General features: G+C 37.0%; 1 protein-coding gene across 8 annotated transcripts in view; it reads left to right on the top strand.

The window, feature by feature from the left end:
• Cdk4 (Cyclin-dependent kinase 4) overlaps window positions 1–19,859 on the top strand; it is a 326,852-nt gene that overhangs the window by 282,012 nt on the left and 24,981 nt on the right. The window lies entirely within an intron of this gene.

Here is a 19,859-nt window from a genome sequence, read left to right as displayed (position 1 = left end):
CTGATTGCCTAAATGCAATATGACAGGGAAGTAAAATGTACCATAAACCAAGAAACAGATACAGATTTTCTTTTCTTTTCTTTTCTTTTCTTTTTTCTTTTTCTTCTTTTTTTTTTGTAAAAATCTTGCGTTCCTTATATGTCGTTCTCTGTTCGGGAAGCATTTTATCCTGAGTTTCAGAGAGTTCAAAGAGTTCAATTTACAAATTTAAAGCTATATAAACTGCTATTTTGGGAATGATGGTGGTTTAACATTATTCACAAAATTCTTTCTTTCTTCACTTATATCGTATCAAAACTTTTGAAATGAGAGATTTGTTGATAGTTTTTTAAAGGTTCTCTATCTGGAATTTAAGCGGCATCAATAAATGTTATATATAGTTATATCGAAATTTCAGTTTATTCATAAATTTTAATTTATAATTTTCTTCCACGAAATCGACTACATTTTCAGAATAGTTACTGCTAACACTATTAAACTATTTCCTAAACATTTTTGATGATTGTTAATCTAATACCTCTATGAACAATTCGTTGGAACTAGAAAACTAGCTGCGCCCACCGATTTACATCTTTTCTTTCTTATCGAATGGCCGGTTTTTCTTTGATACGACATTCTTTTCAGAATTTTCTCTTCAAAATGCAGTAATAAAATGTTTTTTCGTATTATAATGGGAAAACTGAGATGTAATGTACTGTTATCTCTTCACTAAACGTGAAATATTTTTAAAAGCTCAACATTTCCCAGACAAAACCCACAGTAAACACTTAATTTTCTTTATCAATCTTTTTAAGTTTTTTGAAAAAACAGTTTCTTCCACCCCAAATATCAAACTGTTTTATCCTTAATCTGGGCAAGGTTAAGTTTTCCAGTGTGTGTGTGTGGGGGGGGGGGTAACTTCTCTTGCTTCTTCTTTTACTAATTGATTGTATAATGGAGATAGATTAGATTAAGTAAGCATAGTACTCTTTACTATTTAAAAACCATATAATTAATATATCCGAGAAATTTATTTAAAATATATATTTAAAGAGAAATGAAATAAGAGACGGACTGTTGCACTTAGCCTGCACGCCTTTGGCGTAGGAGACCCGGGTTCGATTCCCGGCGGGAGCTCATGTGTTCCGATTCCACGTTGAGCTGTAGGTCAACGTCTCATATAGCCTCGCTGCTAAAAGGAACGCAAAACTACAAATCAAATCAAATCGAAGAAAACTTATCCCCAAGATTAAATCACTTCTTATTGATTTTTCACGTAAAATGACATTGCCATATTATAGGATTATTATTGTGAAATCATCTCAAAAATAAACTACCCTTTGTATATATTTTTAGAAGGAACGTCTTACATTACGTTGTAGGGTTATTTATGAAATACGAACAAAATCGGCCGAGGAGTTTTAGACGAAACCGTCTGAAAACAAGATTTAGATTTAGGAGTTTAGCGTCCCTTTCAGCAGCGAGGCTATATGAGACGTGGACTTACAGCTTAACGTGGGATCCGAACCCCATGAGCTGCCGCCTGGAATCAAACTCGGTTCTACCACGCCAAAGACGCATTGGGGACCCCGGTTAGATTCCCGGCCCGAGCTTATGTTGCAGAACTTTCTCGTGAATATCTTCAGAAACTGCTTACGCCACATTATAGCATTGTTAACGAAATGTATATTTATGAAATATGAACAAAATCATCAGATTCTTTTTTTTTTTTTTTCAGAAAATCATTCAAAAAATCACATCCCCAAGAATAAACTAACCCTTTTGGAATTTTTCAGGGGAAATAGCTTACATCACATTACAGGATAATTAATGACATATTTATTTAGGAAATACGAACAAAGTCGCCACAGTTGTTTGTGATAAACTCATCCCAAAAAGAAAAAAAAAAACACCCAGAAGTAAAATAACAGTTGTGAATTATTTAAAACGATAAGTAACTTACACTGTATGTCTGTTAATGATTTTATATATATATATATATATATATATATATATATATATATATATATATATATATATATATATAAAATATGAAGAAAATTGCCTAAGTCGTTTTTCAGACAATCGCCCCCCCTCCCCCGCAAAAGAACGGATGTTTTCTAGAAAAAAATACTTTCAACGTATTAGGGGTTGATGGTATAATTATTTGTGAAACAAAATTGTTAGAGCTGTTGTAGAGCAAATAGGGAATTTTGATTTTCAGTAAACTACTTCTATTTTTAGGGGTAAGAGGAAGATTCGAAAAACGCTCTTAGAAACTAGAGAATTTTTAAATTTCTTCAGTTTAAAATTCAGTGTGAAACGTTGAACGGTATGCCTCTAGGTGAGTATATATTAAATATAGTATACATCGAGAAGAATGAACAGACAGACAACATCCAAAAACTACGTTTTCCATATACGTAGAGTACATGAAACGTGAAAATTTGTTGACGATTTTCACGAATTCCGTACTTTCGTCTCACCTATCGATGCTTGAAAGTAAAAATATAGAGAAATAAAGTAGCATTTTGAACTGGGATCGAACTTGAGGCCTCTCGCACCAGAAGTCCGTACTGAAAGCTTTTTTAGGGATTTAATAACTAAATACCCACCATAAATTAATAGATATAAGCAATTTACTTTGGCTTCCAAAATACTGTACGTAATAAAGTAGTTAAATTTTACAAGGGAAAGAATTTAAATCTATAAAGAGTTATTAACCACGATTAACGGATGTTGACAAAGTATGAGGCCTGTGTATAAACTAATTTAATATGGATTTTCTGTTTCCTTCCACTACTTAATTTTTACATTTTGGTACAAGTATTTCTATATGCATTGCGTAAGGGAGAGAGAGAACTAGAGATTGTATTTATGAACCAGCTGACCCAATAAATTGGATCATTAAAAAAAAAAAAAAAAAAAAAATAGAGCTGCAATCTAGTAGGGAGTAAATATGCACATCATGAAATGCACATAGGGTAAGACCAAGTTTATTGCAACAAGGTCGTCAGTTACGCATTACGACCTTGCGAACAAGTCTCTTCTTTATTTCCTCCTTTTCTTTTTCTTCAATCTCCATAGTTATTTGCCCTTCCCAGTAACCAGGCAGTAACTTGTTCCTTTATTTGCCCATGATGAAGCCGGTTTGGAGTTCGGAATGCTAGCTATGCAGGCCAGTGAACTCGTTCGCATCTGGCTGTGGAGTGTGGCAAAAACTAATGTTATTTTTTTTAATGCATTTTAATTCTCCCCACTTCATCCCTCCATTTAAACAAACGCTCCCACCTGGTGTGAACTGCACTAGCAATCTCACCTGACACCTTTGACCCATTCATTTTTCTTTCGTGAGCTGAGTGAGTGTTGGAATGTAGTGTTTCGTATTGTATCTAAATGTTTGATTGATGATTTCCATGCTGTTATTTTACTATTCAAGAAGTTATAGAATGATTTTCTTTTCGAAAGAAAGAAGAAAAGAGACAAAGAGAAATATTCTGTGGAATGTTGCATGTAATGTTTTTTGGGGTCATCAGCAGGATGTGCGGAAGTTCTTTCTCGCTGGATATGCTCTCTGAATCTATGTGATTAATTGAATGGACAGAAAGAACGGTTACGAAATAATAGAAGTTTATTCAAATGACCCAGGCAGACAAAATTATGGCTAGTTTCTAAAGGTAATGTAACACACAAAGCTTTTGTAGGTAAGCTCGCTGCCGTGTTCATCGCGAAATTGATCTATCGTTGTACATTGATAAAAGGCGTGAGATGTTAAGCAAGATAAATGAAATCGTTAGCCTGGTTTTGGATCCAATTCTTGACAGGGATATAAAATATTTGGTATTGCAGCATTGTAAGTCAATTAGGAAAGTACTTGAAGCAATAGGCTGTGAACTCTGGTTTAGAAAGGCAGAAACAATAGCACTGGAAATTGATGCGCCGTTCTCATCACTCAGTTTAAAATGCTGGCTACAGCCTTTCGGAGCTGTAACGCCAGGGAGTTGAATGTAGGGCTGTTCCGATAATCGAGTAATCGATAACAATTCGATAAAATTTCAAAACCGTTTCATCGATAAAGAATTTTAATTTTATCGAATTATTGAACTTTCGAGACTCCCGAAATGTTTGAGACTCCCGAAATGTTCGAGACTCCCGAAATGTTCGAGACTCCCGAAATGTTTGAGACTCCCGAAATGTTTGAGACTCCCGAAATGTTTGAGACTCCCGAAATGTTCGAGACTCCCGAAATGTTTGAGACTCCCGAAATGTTTGAGACTCCCGAAATGTTTGAGACTCCCGAAATGTTTGAGACTCCCGAAATGTTTGAGACTCCCGAAATGTTTGAGACTCCCGAAATGTTTGAGACTCTCGAAATGTTCGAGACTCCCGAAATGTTCGGGACTCTCGAAGTGTTTGAAAGCAGCAAATACAGAAATATATCAATATGATCGCATTTTTCGAGTCGCTTGAGTATTTTGATAAGTTCGAGATTATCGGAGTGTTCGGAAGAAACAATGTATTCGAAGTTATCATGCAGGATGTTCATTTTAAAACTCTCCTTAGCAATGAAGTGAAGGAAAAGTTTTTTCCCCGCAGATCTGTGCAAGGTTTAAGCAGTCTGTCAGAAGAGAGAAAAAGGAAAACATGCATCACCTAAATGGAATTGGAATCCAAGACACCATTAGTCTACTAATAGTCACTTTGCCGATTGCGCCAATAACGGGACAGGCAGAAAAATAATTTTACATATGATTTCGAGGGTTTAATTTAAAATTCTGTATAGAGACAGCTACTGATATAAATAGAAGTAAGGAAATTCGATAAGACTGAAGACTTACCAAACTTCCGTTTCGAAAATTTACTATCCGGCGCTCGGATGCCTTCGAGTATTTGAGATTCTCGTGAAACAAACCTTGAGAATTTTGGGTACAAAGCTCCCTATTACAGGCCGTCCTCTCTGTCTGTTTGTATGTGGCATCCGACGATAACTTTGGGTTGCCATATTTTGAAATTAGAAAAGCGGGGGATTCTAAACCGTAAGTACTGATGTGAACTTGTGTATTACAAATACTGACGATCCTTCTGACAATTTTTTTTTAGTGATTTCTTTGTTAAGTGACACTTCCAATGTACTTTTCTAACAAAACTAAAGTAAAGCAAATTTAGTTTTTGCCTTTAATGTTTTATTAAGTTCAACAAATGTGAGTCTCGAATTGTAAAGTAAGTATTATAGTAAGATATCTCTAATAAGGATATCTTTAAGACAAGTTTTTTTTTTTTTTTTTTTTAACACTTAAAGACCCGGAGGGGATTTAAATGTAGAAACGCTTGGATCCCGGCCATTTTAAATGTATTTTTAAAATTTTGTTACTCAGAAACTACCCTTTTAAAGTGAATGAAACTTTCAGATTCAATCGAATAAAAATGTACTAATATAACAGAAAAACACTAATGCACTTAGCATTATTACCGTTGAATACACAGTGTTGCAAACTTTAAGGAATATTTTTTGCATGTTGGAAATCCAATCGAAAGATATATTGTCCGATAATTTCGTGTAAATTGCAAACGACCATACAACTAAATATAAATAAGTTTAAATATACACTACATATCACAATATGTCACTCGGCCCCCTCCTGTCCCTTTTGGTGACTTGTTAGGTGCGAGGACGTTTAGAAGCGCGGCGCGATGGTTGAGAACTAGTGCTAAGAACAGCATCGAGTGTTGTTTTTGTGTCACTGTCGGAAGATTCTAGTTATTCTAATATTGTAGCAATGTCTAAACATTAGATTCATCGTCCGTTTCAAAAGCATCGGAGTCGCTATCATCTATTATTTCCGTAATTTCTCCGGGCGAAAATACGCCACTATCATAAGAACCACGACTTGTTGCGGTGGTATTCATCGCCAGAAGCTCAACTAAAAAGAGGAAGTGAAGCCTAAGCAAATTACAAGAAGGATGTCGAAACAACCACACACACTTCCACTGGCTTATAAAACAGGAGAAAAAAATAACTACATGTTTTTTTCCTTCTGAGTACTCATATCTTTTTGGGGTATATACATTTGACACAGCATTTCATATAAATCTACGCAGTACGTGACCTGTAGGCATGAAGGTGATAAATATTAGTGAAAAGTAAACAGAAGGGACTAGCTGTATGAAGCTGTTGGCTTCTTTCGTCAACTGCGTGCTGAAGTGCGGGAGCTGGCCTTGATGGGTGCACGGCAACTAAAGTTGTCTCCGGGACTGAACGCCTCGTAACAAGAGGGCAACTATAGTTGTCCATGGGTCTTTAAGTGTTAAGCAAGCGATATATGGCAGATGTTGTTCATACGGTTGTCTCTCTAAGAAATACAAAATAATTTCTAAACTTTTATCGTAAGAAAACTAAAACATATTTAGGAGTCTTGGTCCATCTCATAAAATTTCTAATCATTTTCAAAGATTGCTATTTGAAATCATACTAACATACGAAATTACCACAGTTTCACAATATATGAAATACAGTAAACATTTTAAAAGAAAAAAAAAATACTAATAATGAATCTAATCTAAACAAAATGCTAAGGATACCATAGTTCAATTTGCAATCATTTCTGAATATATAAAGGCTAGTTGAACATATAGATTATATAACAACATACACTTGTTCAGTTGAAGTGGACAGAATGTTATCAAAGAAATACGCACCCATAAGATCATACATTAGTATTCATGGGTTGAACCAAAATGTGTATGATTATGCCAAATGTTTTACATTTTTCATTCCCTTTAACTTTTTTTTTTTTTTTAATCTCAATTGCATAAAATCTTATCATAAAATTCTACGTATGATACGTCTTTCATATTGCACAAAACCAGTAGTAATAATTTGGAAGTTTCTACGTTCATCTTGTTTATGTCATCTGTCCATTCGCGATTGAGATTGACAAAGAAATGTAGCGGTTTACGTTGAATATAACAACACTTTACCAACAAAGTCGTCTTAGATTTTTCTCCGATCCAAAAAAGCGGGTGGTTTTAAGTGATTAAGAGATGATTTAAACGGGAGACGAGTATAAGACCTGAAAATCTGGTGGTATCCGCTAAAATCAGGTAATATGGCAACCCTATGTCAGGAATCGCCTCCCAAACGTTGGCGGTGTTGTTTTGAAACATTCTGTATAAAATAATGCACCACGTTATTCTGAATTGATGCAAAACTCTTACGTTTAAAAACCTACATTATTCGTCCAGGAAGCAATCTGCCTCCACCAAACGACGCTTCTGGATCCGTTAGTGTGTGGATTCATCATAATGTATATACAAACCGACTATATAGAACATATGCTACACTGTATATTCACTGTCGAGGAAATAGATTTATTTCCGTTTTTCATCTTCATTAAACTTAATGATAATTTCAAGGTTTCCCTTCCCCGGTAGGCTTACCATACGTCCTAGATTTAAGCCTGTGTCCGGAAAATTGTCTAAGATTAACTAATGCCCGAAATTTTAGGGAAAATGGAAAACAGGGAAATTTCGCTATGTTTGGTCCAGTGCTTGACTTGCATTTCAGTCTTATGCTGATTTTTATGAAAAAAATTAAAATAGCGATAAGGTGTTCTTCGCAAGAATACTTTACTCAGGAAAATAATTAAGACAATAATATAAAAATATATTTTAAGTATAGAAAATGAGCATAAGCATTTTTGGAACTTAAGATTAGACTTTTCTTAACTTCTCAATAAACACACACCATTCTTAAAAATATCCAGAAATTATGATAATCCTGTCCTGGGGGATTGTGAATACACGGAGGGTGAAAGTAGCAAAAATACTGGTAAGCCACGGTGAACATGATCAGAGATATGTTTGTGAGGGAATATTCCTCCTGAACAACGCACTGAAATCACCACTGATTTGACTAATATTTATTTTACTGAAAGGCTAAAGGGGGAGTTTGCGCCCAAAGCATCAACATATCTGATTGCGGCAATGTGTGAACTAGTGGCCATTAACAGAAAGCAAACATGACAGAAGATAACACATTTGGCTTAAAAATAAAATTTTGCTGCAACATTTTAGCAACACCGTACGCGATTAATATGGTTGAGGTGTTGGGCGTATACTATATCGTATGAAGAGCAAATTACCCTATTTGTACGTTTAAGACAGTATGTCTGACAACACTGATACAATAGCTGTCAGCAAATAGCAAACAAGAGATAAAATTCAGGAAGAAATTGAACTTCCTGTGTGTGTGTGTGTGTATGTGTCGGATGAAAAAGCAATCCCTTTCTGACAACTTTGCAATAACTTATCAGATAAAAAAAAAAAAAAAAAAGTTGTTTGACTAGTTTGGCAAGAAGGAATCATTGGAGAGGTGAAGGAACTTCGATAATACTCGAAATTTCGATACTACCCGAAACTTCGATAATACTCGAAATTTCGATATTATCCGAAACTTCGATAATACTCGAAATGTCGATAATACCCGAAACTTTGATAATACTCGAAATGTCGATAATACCCGAACTTTCGATAATACCCGAAACTTCGATAATACTCGAAATTTCGATAATACTCCAAATTTCGATAATACCCGAAACTTCGATAATTTCAAATACTCGAACGGTTTCGAGTAACCGATGACAACTCGATAAATTTTCCCTCTCGAAGTTCGATAGGTCCTCAGCCTTATCGAACACCCCTAGTTGAATGCTGTTGAAGCTGTATCTAACGTTTCAAGTGAAATCACTTCTGCGCATAGGATAACATGGCGAATTTCGGCCAGTTACCACGAGTACTATTTGCCGTATGCAGTTAACATTTTATCTAGATGTTATCCCACCTCAATATTACATGTTCACTTTTTTCATTTTTAAAGTATCTTTCATAGTTTATTAATATTATTTTTGATAAAGAAATGTCAGTACTGGAGACAACATAAATATACACACAGATGCAGGTATTGGTGGGTCTTTTCCTTTACCCTTGCCCAGCTGTGCACTCTGCTATAAAGGAAAGATAGGGGCTTGGAAGAGGAAGAAGTTGGGAAGGAAAGACTGGTTGCTATCAGAAATAAGGCAATGTTATATCTCTATAAATATTTGTATTTGTAACAGTCTTGTCAAACGCAGTGCGCTTTCTCTATCTAGGCAATTTTTCAATTATTTTTGACCTCACTTTTGTTTGTATAAAATCGAATTGGCGTTTGTTGTCCATTCATCAGTTTGAGTGATTTAAAATCATTTTCGGTACAAGTTTAAAGATCTTCGAAGTTTTTATATAATGATTTTTGTGCAGTGGACAAAAGAGGACATGCGACAGAGGTAGCGCAAAGTGCAAAGCATTATCATCAAAAACGGCTCAATCGATTTGAACCGTTTACACAAATATAGGCATTTGGCCCCGGGAAGTTTATACATAGTCTATTACCACAGAAAAGTTGTTTAAAAGACAATGTCCTCCCTATTTAGTTGTTTACTGGCTATCAATGTTTATTCCCTAGTGCAATACAATGTATTGGTAATTTTTAACTGTTGATCTCCCAATTGTACTTACATGCATTTTAAAACTCTCGTGTAAATGGTAGATGACATACCAGTTTTTTTTTTTTAAATACGCTTTTCCTCATCCTTAAGAATAGTGAGGAATTCATTTCTCAAAATACTTAGTAACAGGAAATCCAATTGTCTGTCCATGATTTCACACTCTGGCTCCCGGGTTCCATTCCCAGTGGAATCACATATTCCTATATTGATTAAGCATTAGGAGCCAATTGAGAAATTACCTTATTAAAAATGTAGCAGACTTGTTTAGAAAGCCAGAAATAATAACACTAGGGAACCGATGCGCTGACCAACCACAGCTCTTCAAAGGCTATAGTGCCAGGGAATTTAAATTAATAATATAAGATTCCTTTCGAGTGATGTTTTGCTTACATAATGTTTGTCATTCTTCATGATTTGTTTGTAATTGGAACATTGAATTATACATACAATACGGTGTCAAACTTTACGATATTAATCAAACACAAGCTAAACACCAAAAATACAGTCTGTTCCGATTGTAAGTCAATTAAAGTTAAATAAAATACATTAAAATCTATTTAAACAGAAATTACGATGTTGATGAAAAATTAGTTCTCTCAAACTCGTTATTTTTTTTAAACGAAAATTACTCAGTTTGTAATACGTGTGACAAATAATTTCAGATCAAATCGCTATATTATAATGTACGAGGCGTGTTTTTTAAGTAAAGTCCGTTTGAATATAAGTACACAACGAAAGGTTATTTCAAAAAAGTAAATGTATTTTCAGAAAGTACATACTTTACTCTATTTTTTCGACATAGTTGCCAAGTTTGTTCAAACACTTATACCTCTCAACCAATTTCAAAATATTCTCTTCATACAAACTTGCCGCCTGCTCCGATAACCAAGAATTCACTGTCGTTTTCACATCGTTTCGGGACCCAGCGGGAGCACAGTTTCCTAAACTTTAGGTGTTCAGAAACAATTTTGTAAAGCACTGATCTCGACACGTCAGGAAATACGTTTGAGAGATCTGTTATTGTGAAGCGCCTGTTCTCACGAACCCTCGCTTCAACTGAAGCCACCAAATCGTCTGTAATCGAAGAAGGGCGACCGGAGCGGTCCTCATCATGGACGTTGTGACGGCCATTTTTGAATTCTCGTACCCACTTACGCACTTTGCACTCATAACAGTATCACCGTACACTTCGAAAATATGTCGATGAATTTCTGCGGCAGACAGGTTTCTTGCTGACAAAAACCGTATCACTGAGCGAACCTCACACGCGGTGGGCGACTTGATAGTCTTAAACATTGTGAAAGCACAGAACACAACCGTACAGGTCAGCTGCATAGCTGAAACTCAGCACAGTTGTTCCCGAGGCATACCGGTACACGACGCACACGCTCGTTGCGGTATGCGCGCGAACTACTAGTGTCTACAACAAAACGGACCTTACTTAAAAAACACGCCTCGTAGTATTTGTTCAGAACACAAAGATGAAATGGAGATATCACAAAAGAACATTAAGAAAAAATAAGCAGCCTCAAACCAGTGACGGATCCAGAACTTTCTTTAGCGATTTGGGAATAAAGATATTTTTTCAATCTATGTATATAAAAAATAAGCGAGAATTAACTCCCTATTGAAAATAATATTTAACCGATTTTCGAGGGAGGGGGAAGCATGTTGTTCCTTACAATGATAGAATTGTTATGCATGGCTAAAATTCCTCATAAGCATAATCATTATCCACCATCAACATAGTTTTCGTAAACATTTGGGAGTGTATCTGTATAGACTTCTGCAGATACTCCAGATACAGATACGTTTGCAAAAACTTGGCGAATTCGCTCCTCCAGTTCATCAAGTGATTTTGATTTTGTGCGATAAACTTCCTTCTTCACCCACTCCCAGAGGAAGAGGTCGGGTCCCCGGGCGTTAGGTTAGGACTCCTTATTGGCCATTCAAGGGGGCAATGAGGTCCCAACCAGCGCCCTAGAAAATAATCTCGAGCTACGCACGGACGGGACATGCGAAATGAGGCGGGGCCTCATCTTGGGTAAAGATTAGGTCGGCGTAATTGTTCCACATAATGTTAAAGCATAGCAAGGTACCGTTCTGCATTCAGTGTTCCGAATGACATATGAACCCACAATGTTCGTGGATGTCATACCGTAAAACACGATGACTTTTGGGCGATATTGGCTTCTTTCAGCCACCACGCTCATATCTTCTTCTGCCCAATAATAACAGTTGTGCCGGTTAACAAACCCCGCAACATGAAACACGTCTTCATCTGAGCACAGGATATCACCGAAAAGATCAGATCAGTGTTCATACCTCACAAACAAAAAATGATATCTCAGCAGTTCTTCCCCGTATCAACATTCAAAAAAAGGCTTCATAGGCGATTAGATTTGGTAAAGATGTTTCTGTTTACAAAATTTGGTGGCTCTGGGTCACTCCTTTCAATACGAAATGCTGGTAACAAAAAGGCAGTCACATTATTACTATTATATATGAAGTCTACAGTTTGGATTTGAAATCACAGTTCAACCTCAGAAATGGCGTCATTCCTTCGGTCAAAACGGCGTACTCTGAGAGGACGCTTCATTCCCGGGAAGAGAAAGAAGTCACTTGGTCTAGATCCGGTGATTATGGGAGTGGGGCAATATTTCATATCCTAATTCCACTGCCTTCATCATGAATGCATGGGCGGAATAAGCTGGTGTATTGTCTTCCAACAACAACCTCCCTTTTGTGACCAATCCACGATGTTTCTTCTTCAGTTCATCTCACAGCTTAGTCAGGAGATGGGAATAATAGGTACTAGTAATAGTTTAGCCCTGTGGTAGGTAATCTGTCATGATGACCCCTTCACAGTCCCTGAAAACGGAAAGCATCGCCTTGTCGGCAGATTTCTGCAGTTGTGCCTTTTTAGAGTTGGGGAGTTTCCATTGCTTGCTCATTTCCTTTGTTTCTGGATCATAAAGATAAACCTAACTTTCATCCATTGTCAGCAGTCTACCGAAAATGTCCTCTTCATCCACAGGGATGTAACATTTCTCTTGCAGCGTCCTCGCGATTTCTCTTCTGGGCAGGTGTGAACAGTCGTGGCACTCATCGTGCTGACTTTTACTGCAGCTGATTGTGAATGTTTCAGGCAGACCCATAACTCATACTATTGCACACATAACACTTACCCTCCTGTCTTCCATTATGATCTTCTCAACTTTCCCCGTCAAGGTGGCATCATCAGTGAAAGATGGTCTTCCATATCTAGAGGGGTCCACGGTGATCATATGTCAAGTTTGGAATTGCCGTTTCCACTTGGATACCATCTCATAGGATGTTCTTTCATCCCCATAGATTTCTTTCATCTCTTCGTGGATCTCCCTTGCTGATTTCCCCTGAAGATGGAGGAACTTAATTTCCCTCCGTGCCTCAAGCTTATCAACCATCGCACCTTCAGTCATTTACCCCACCAAAAAAATGAGTTGTGCGTCCCACGTTATGCCGGAGACAGTGACGATGAGAATTAAGTGAAATGAAGAAAGTGGGAGGAAACGGGAGAACCCTGAGAAAACCCACTCACACTTTGTTAGTCCACCACAAAGAAAGAAAGTTATTCTGACGAATCCAGAATTTACATGGTTATCATACAAGGACCTAACCATAAAATATATGTCTGAGGGGGTTTGTAGTTCGTCACCTAAGTGATTGCACGAAGTTTTTGATACCTTCTCGTATGAAATTTCTACACCATATTAAATTCATTTGGTACGTCTCTCTCTCTCTCTCTCTTTCTCTCTCTCTCTCTCTCTCTCTCATATACAACTTCAGGAATAGAAAGGAGTACGTGCATTTCACATTAATTTTGTTTATTGTTCCCTCATCTCTTCTGCTGTATATATTAGTCGGACAAGCACCAAATTATGCAACTGCAATGTTTTTTTTTTACAGGCATACATCGTGAGAGTCCGGTTACTGCGATTACATGTTGCTTTTGTGCAGGATACTTGTCCTTTAGCATGTAGTGAAACCACATTACTTTCTGGTTCATCACAACCCCCCTTCCCATATACAAAATTTTCTACAATAATGTTCAACTGCATGCAGGAAGTAATTTTAGGTACGAGTCTCAGCTGAAACAGGGCTAGTGCCAGACATCTTCAAGAGAGGTATCTGGAGAAAATTGCATGTTTTTTCATGACTTACTGTATTGTAACTTCTACTCTAAATATTGAATAAAACAACTGCATAATTCAATTTGAAGTCACTGGATTTTATTATTATCTAATATGTATTTCTGGCCAGCTTAGGAAGGTTTTTCATTTTGGTGCCTGGGATGATGGGGTGCACCATCACTAAACCTTTCCAACAATACTTATATATATTTCATTAAGTTAGACCTTCGGCTTCGAAAGATTTATCATTCTTGCACAAAAGGGTGGAAGATTCGGAGGAGAATGCAAAATACTACCCGCTGAAACACTTGGGAAACGCTAAGCTTGTTTGTAGTTATAATAGACTGAAAGTGGATTATTGGGCTTATATATTAACAGAAAAAAATACTCTTGTATCATCTTGTTGAAACAAGAAAAAAAAAATCCTTGAGGGGGGGGGGGGGAAGACAAGTTCTTATGAATCAGGCGCTGAACCACGAATATTGTAAATCTCTTCACTCGTGCCAAAAAGGATGGAAGGCTTGGAGGGGGCATAAAATGGTAACCGCTTTAACACTTAGATATTAGCTCGTTTGTACTAATCGAATGTAGATTCGAATCTCATGTTAAGCTGTAGGTCCACGTCTCATATAGCATTGTTGCTGAACCTTAAAGGGACGCTAAACTAGAATTCAACTAATCAACTTTGTTTCATACAGATATACTTGAATTTACACTTACTGTAAGTACGAGCAGTTTTCAATAGAAAGTTAAATCTTAATCATTCTGTAGAGTAAAATAAACGAATAAAAATGTAAGCGAGTAATGAAAATCATCACTAGATTTATTCTTTCCGTTAGAGCAATAATAAAAAATAATATGAAGCCTGCATCTGAACACACGGGTAAAGGCAGGTAATTTAACTTTCCTTTGTTTCACGAAGAGACGGAAACACCTTTAAAAAACTTTTGATGGTTGAAATAATTAACAATACATATTCGATTTCTTATTTTAGTAGTACTTTAAAAATCCTGATTCTCTTGTTAAGATTTTTCATATTTTTTTTCCTTTCGAATTTTAGCGCTAAGGGAAAAACAAAACATGCACCTGCTTCCGTGATATCCTTTCAGTGATTAAAAACTTCCTGTTGTATATATAGTATATGTACACAGTCTACCTTTGCACCTGTCTCGTATCACATGGATCAAGGTTAAAATTCCCCTAAGCAAAGTAAGATTCCTCGTGTTTCACCGATGTGATAATTCTTGTTGGCAGCGTGTTGTCGATGGCTCCGGTATTTAATCTTCACTCCCGCTATTTGCAGCTCCTTATATGGATGAAAACGTGTTCAATCACTAAGTATTTTCTGTTAGTTGGGTGTCCATTTAAGAAAAGCTCAGTGAAGTTACTTGCTACGTTCTACACATCGGTTTATTTGAATATATTGTATATATACTTAGACCATAGAACAAATACTGCAACATTCTTCTATATCGAGACAAACTACAAAATAATTAGTAGGCTATCTTAATACTTTTTTTTTTCTTCTGTTCATGGAAAAGTCATGGAAAAAGTTCGAAATCTTTTGTATTATACAATTTCGGATTCAAAATTAAAAATCTATACAAATTCTTAAAAGGAGGAAATTGTGTTAAAGAAATAAATTGAAAAAGAATTAGAAACAGACGCAATGGAATAAAATTTGAATTAACAAAATATCCGATAACAGATGTCTGGTATCACTCACTGTACAGCACAAATTTGTCCTTTGCTTTTCTAGTGTATTTTTGCAAGCAAAAGATCAATCTGCAATTAGTTTCTTTTTACCATTTGCAGTTTTCCCGGAAAACACCATATTTATATTTTACATGAGAAACAACTGCGAATTTGTTCTGAAGTTTTTTCTCCAGCGCTTGATACTACTGATATCACTGTCAGTGTAGCATTGTTACTGAAAGAAATAAATTAGTTATATAACAGTCACCGTGCTGGCACCACTGACATACAAGTTGCCATCTGTTTTGTGCAATGTAACATGAAGATTGGGGCTTGCAATTGCATGCGTTTATAAAGTTTTAACGTCTGTGTTGGGTTTCTCGTGAGGTCCCTTGTTCGATCCCAGTTTGCGCCAAGTGAGCTTTGTGGTGGATAAACATTGTGCGTGGTTTTTCCCGTTTCCTTGTGCGTAGTGTTTCCTGGATTCTCCCGTTTCCTTCCACTTCCTTCACTCCATCATTTTCATTCATTTCTCATCATCACCGTCTCCTTTAGCTTACACGGTATAAGCGTGGGACGTAAAACTGAAAGAAAAATAGTTTGGGTGTGTCAGTCAGTGAGGTATAAATGAAAAGGAAATTGTGTTCAGTGTATAAGAATATCCCGTCATTGTAAGAGTAACCTTGATTAATTTTGTTGTATATGGGTGAACTGACGTTGATGAGTCAGAAAAGTCGCTTGGCGCATATTCTCAAAAAAAAAAAAAAAAAAAAAGTATGAATTGTATTTTGGATGCCGAGTAGGGGATCAAGACGAACGATGGGTACTACGTATCTGCTGCAATTCTTGTCACAAGAACTTGCGAAACTGGATGCAAGGAAAGCGAAGTGGATTAAAATTTGCCATACCAATGATTTGGAGGGAGTCCAGAGACCAAGTAAGTTACTGTTACTTTTGTTTGAGAGATGTAAAGGTTGCTCTTCAAAATCAAAACATCACATCCAGTATTTTAATTTGGAGTTAGCAAGGCACCCAGTGCTTCATAATGACGGTACCTGTTCCGAAAATTATACATTTGATGTAGGAGGAGGAAGTTGAGGGAACGAGGACGTCAACTTCGAGCCACCTTCTCTCATGTGTACCACATCTCACCACACAAGAAGAGTTAAACGATCTGGTACAGGACTTAAATTTAATGAAACAAATGAGGAAATCTTGGGCTCTTGACGTCAGGAGTGGAATGTATTGGAGAAAAATGTCAAAATCAGCACGTTTCGAACCCAACAGAGTTAACTTTTTATCTTACTTTTCGGAGACAAGGAATTGTTTTGTAACAATGTTAGTGGGGTACTTCAGGAGTCTGACCATGAATGCAGTGCAACAGAATGGCGATTATTCATTGATTTGTGTAAGATAGTCTCAAGGGAGTGCTGCTCCATCCGTCTCAATTGCTTATGCTGTTCATACAAAGGAAACATGAGGTAATACGTGACATATTGTAATACATTCAATATAATACATTGAAGTGCTGAATCTGTGAAAAACTTTATATTGGAATACTTGCATACAACAAGGGTATACCAAATTTTGTTGCTTTGTAAGTGGGACAACTGGGATAGATTTAACCATTATGTGCTGAAAAAATGTCCCATCACGAGAGGAATATATTCTAGGAACCAACAACACATCACATTAACTCGTGAACCTTGAAAGTGTTTTTCTGTCCCCATTACACATCAAACTAAGTTTGATGCAAATCTTCCTCAAAGCATTAAATCGAGATGGACTAGCTTTCAAACACCTGAAGACAAAATTCCGCAGCCTAAGAGACGCAAAGATAAACGAAGGTGTATTCATTGGCTCACAAGTTAGACTTGTCATGCAGGATAGTGAGTTTGAATGTACACTGTCGGACATAGAAAAGGTAGCATGGCAAGCATTAAATACTTCCTTGGTAATACCAAAACACCAAATTATGAAATTATTGTTAGTGATATGATGCACTGCTTCCAAACCATAGAATGTTACGTGTCCTGAAATTACGTTTTTTTGTTTGTTTGCTTGTTTGTTTTTAATCCAAATTTTCACCTCTTCCCACAAAATTAGGTGTTGGACATGGGGAAACTTTTCCACCAGGACGTTGCAACATTTGAAAATCGGTTCAGTGGACGATGGAACAGCAATATGCTTGCTGAATATTGCTAGTCTATCATTAATAGAACTTCTTCAGATAGATACAAGAGAAAATATCATAATTGTTCTTTCCGTAGAACTTTGTATAGACTTTTGTTTGTAACCGTAGAATGTGTGTCTCATGTCTAACAAAATGTCACTTGACTGTACAATGACAATAGTACGTGGTAGAAGAAAGCGGACCTTGCGTATCGATTTAATACTTCTAATTTAGTTAAAATCACTTGTTTTCAATTAAAGGATAGAACATGACCTCAAATTTGTCGCACAGCATATCTGGACAAAGTTCAGGAATGATCCGTTATTCTGGTGTCCCTCATCAACATATGACCATTTCTCTCTCTCTTTTTTTATTAAATATAAATATATTATTGTGAGGGGGAGGGAGGAGAAGGAATCATTACTTCTTTTTGATGAACATTGATGTTCAGTGTGAATTTTAGTTTTGCATATTATGTACCTGATTTTGTCTTGTAGATAAATATCATAACAACGCTTTCCTTACACAAATATCATTGGATCATGACACCGCGATCTCATTCTTGCCGGACAGTCGCTATGCCAATGAGGTGTTTGATGATAGGGTGATTTTGTGCATATGTGTAATTGGAGCTGATTTAACTAGGTGACTTCTTTCTTATTTTATTTGCAGAGGCAGTGCATTAATATGCTAATATTTTTGTGTAAGCAATATCCTGCTTAAATATTTTGTACATGTACGATGATCCACAAAAATCCGTATCCTCTCCCTACTTATCTTTATCAACTATCGGGTCAACCCATAAGTAATGTTGTTTTTGCGTTGTGAGGAAAAGAACGGTAAGTTACCTGGAACACTACCGTTAGGGAAATAATCCACAACATTCCGCCACCTGTCAACCAGTTTTGAATCCCCATTGGTTTTGGTGACAAAGAATTGGGTTACTGTTCGTCGCACATCATCCTCATCTTGCAGTGTTTTCGCGAAAACGTAGTATTGTAGGCTGCAAAAAAGACAGTAGTGTACTGATCCAAGATTTGGTGAAAACGCTGAGTGGGGATTTTTTCGTAGCCTCACTCCTCGATCTCAGCAGAGATCCTTCTTACCGTGCGTCGGCGCATGTTATCACCATGGACGAGCAGACCCTTGCGATGAACCGTAGCTTCTCCAACAGTGCAGTCCGTATGCTTTCAAGTGTTGACAATAGACATCTGCATTAACTGTCTGATTACGTGGCAAGAGCTTAAAATGGATTAACCCACCAAACACTCAACATCACTTTGCAGAGGTGGAAGTCCTGTCCCTTCCCCCTTTAGGTACCCGCTGACGTTCGCGTGCAATGTTATGGTAGAGGACTTACTTTACATCCCCTGTCACCATTCTGTCCAGAAATGGCTCATATCTATAACGAGTAAGCAGGAAAGTACAGAGTCCACCTGCTGCTGCTTCTGTTGAAGTATTACCGCATAGTGTACCCATTTACCGAGTTTTCACACATGCCCAAGGTTCTGCTGATGACAACAATTGTCGACTGGGTAACATCGATTTCGTTGTCCAGTTCTTCAACAATTTACATTGGATTTACCTTCAGCGCTACTCGCAGGACATAGTTGTCCAACTGCGCAAGTCTCTCTTCTCGTGGCTTATCGGCGAATTTGGTCTCACCAGACCAAAATCTGTGGAACCACCTCTGGCACTTCCGCACATCCACAACATCCTAATCATATACGACATTGATGTTTCGTGCCGCTGCGCTGGCTGAATGTCCCTAGTGAAAATTATTCAGCATGACGTGCCATATGTGGTCCTCAGACACTGCCATGACCAAACATAAGCCACAGTTCCAAAACGTAGAGTAAACTATTCCGTCTTATGTGACACAGCTATGCCATGTCCCCTCTATTTTACCATTCGCTCGTGAGATAGCGTCAGTGCAGCAACCATAGAAAAAAAATATTACTTACGAGATGATCTGATAGTTCGAAAGGAAGAGCTGTTCTGAGTGCAATTTCTAACAACTTATGAAATATCGCGTCGTCTTTACGCCAGAGAAATCTCTGTTAAGTTGCTCCATTTATCTCGAAGTTACTGATAAACGAACAAAGAGGGAGAAGTATACTTTTTGTAAGACTGGACGAACTTCAAAGAAATTAGTTACATTTGACTATTGAGATTATATCCTGTAGTCGAATGGAAATGAGATTCCCAATGAGGGTTCGAATCCAGTGCCTTTTTGACAATTTATTAGATGTCTACTACTTATTTTCACACAGTGTTTACATATATGAAACGAAAACT

Source organism: Thermobia domestica, chromosome 13, assembly GCF_964235325.1.
Source record: "Thermobia domestica chromosome 13, izTheDome1.hap1.1, whole genome shotgun sequence".
Lineage (NCBI taxonomy): Eukaryota > Metazoa > Arthropoda > Insecta > Zygentoma > Lepismatidae > Thermobia > Thermobia domestica.
The sequence above is the reverse complement of the archived record's forward strand: the minus strand, read 5'-3'. Positions and strand labels throughout refer to the sequence as shown.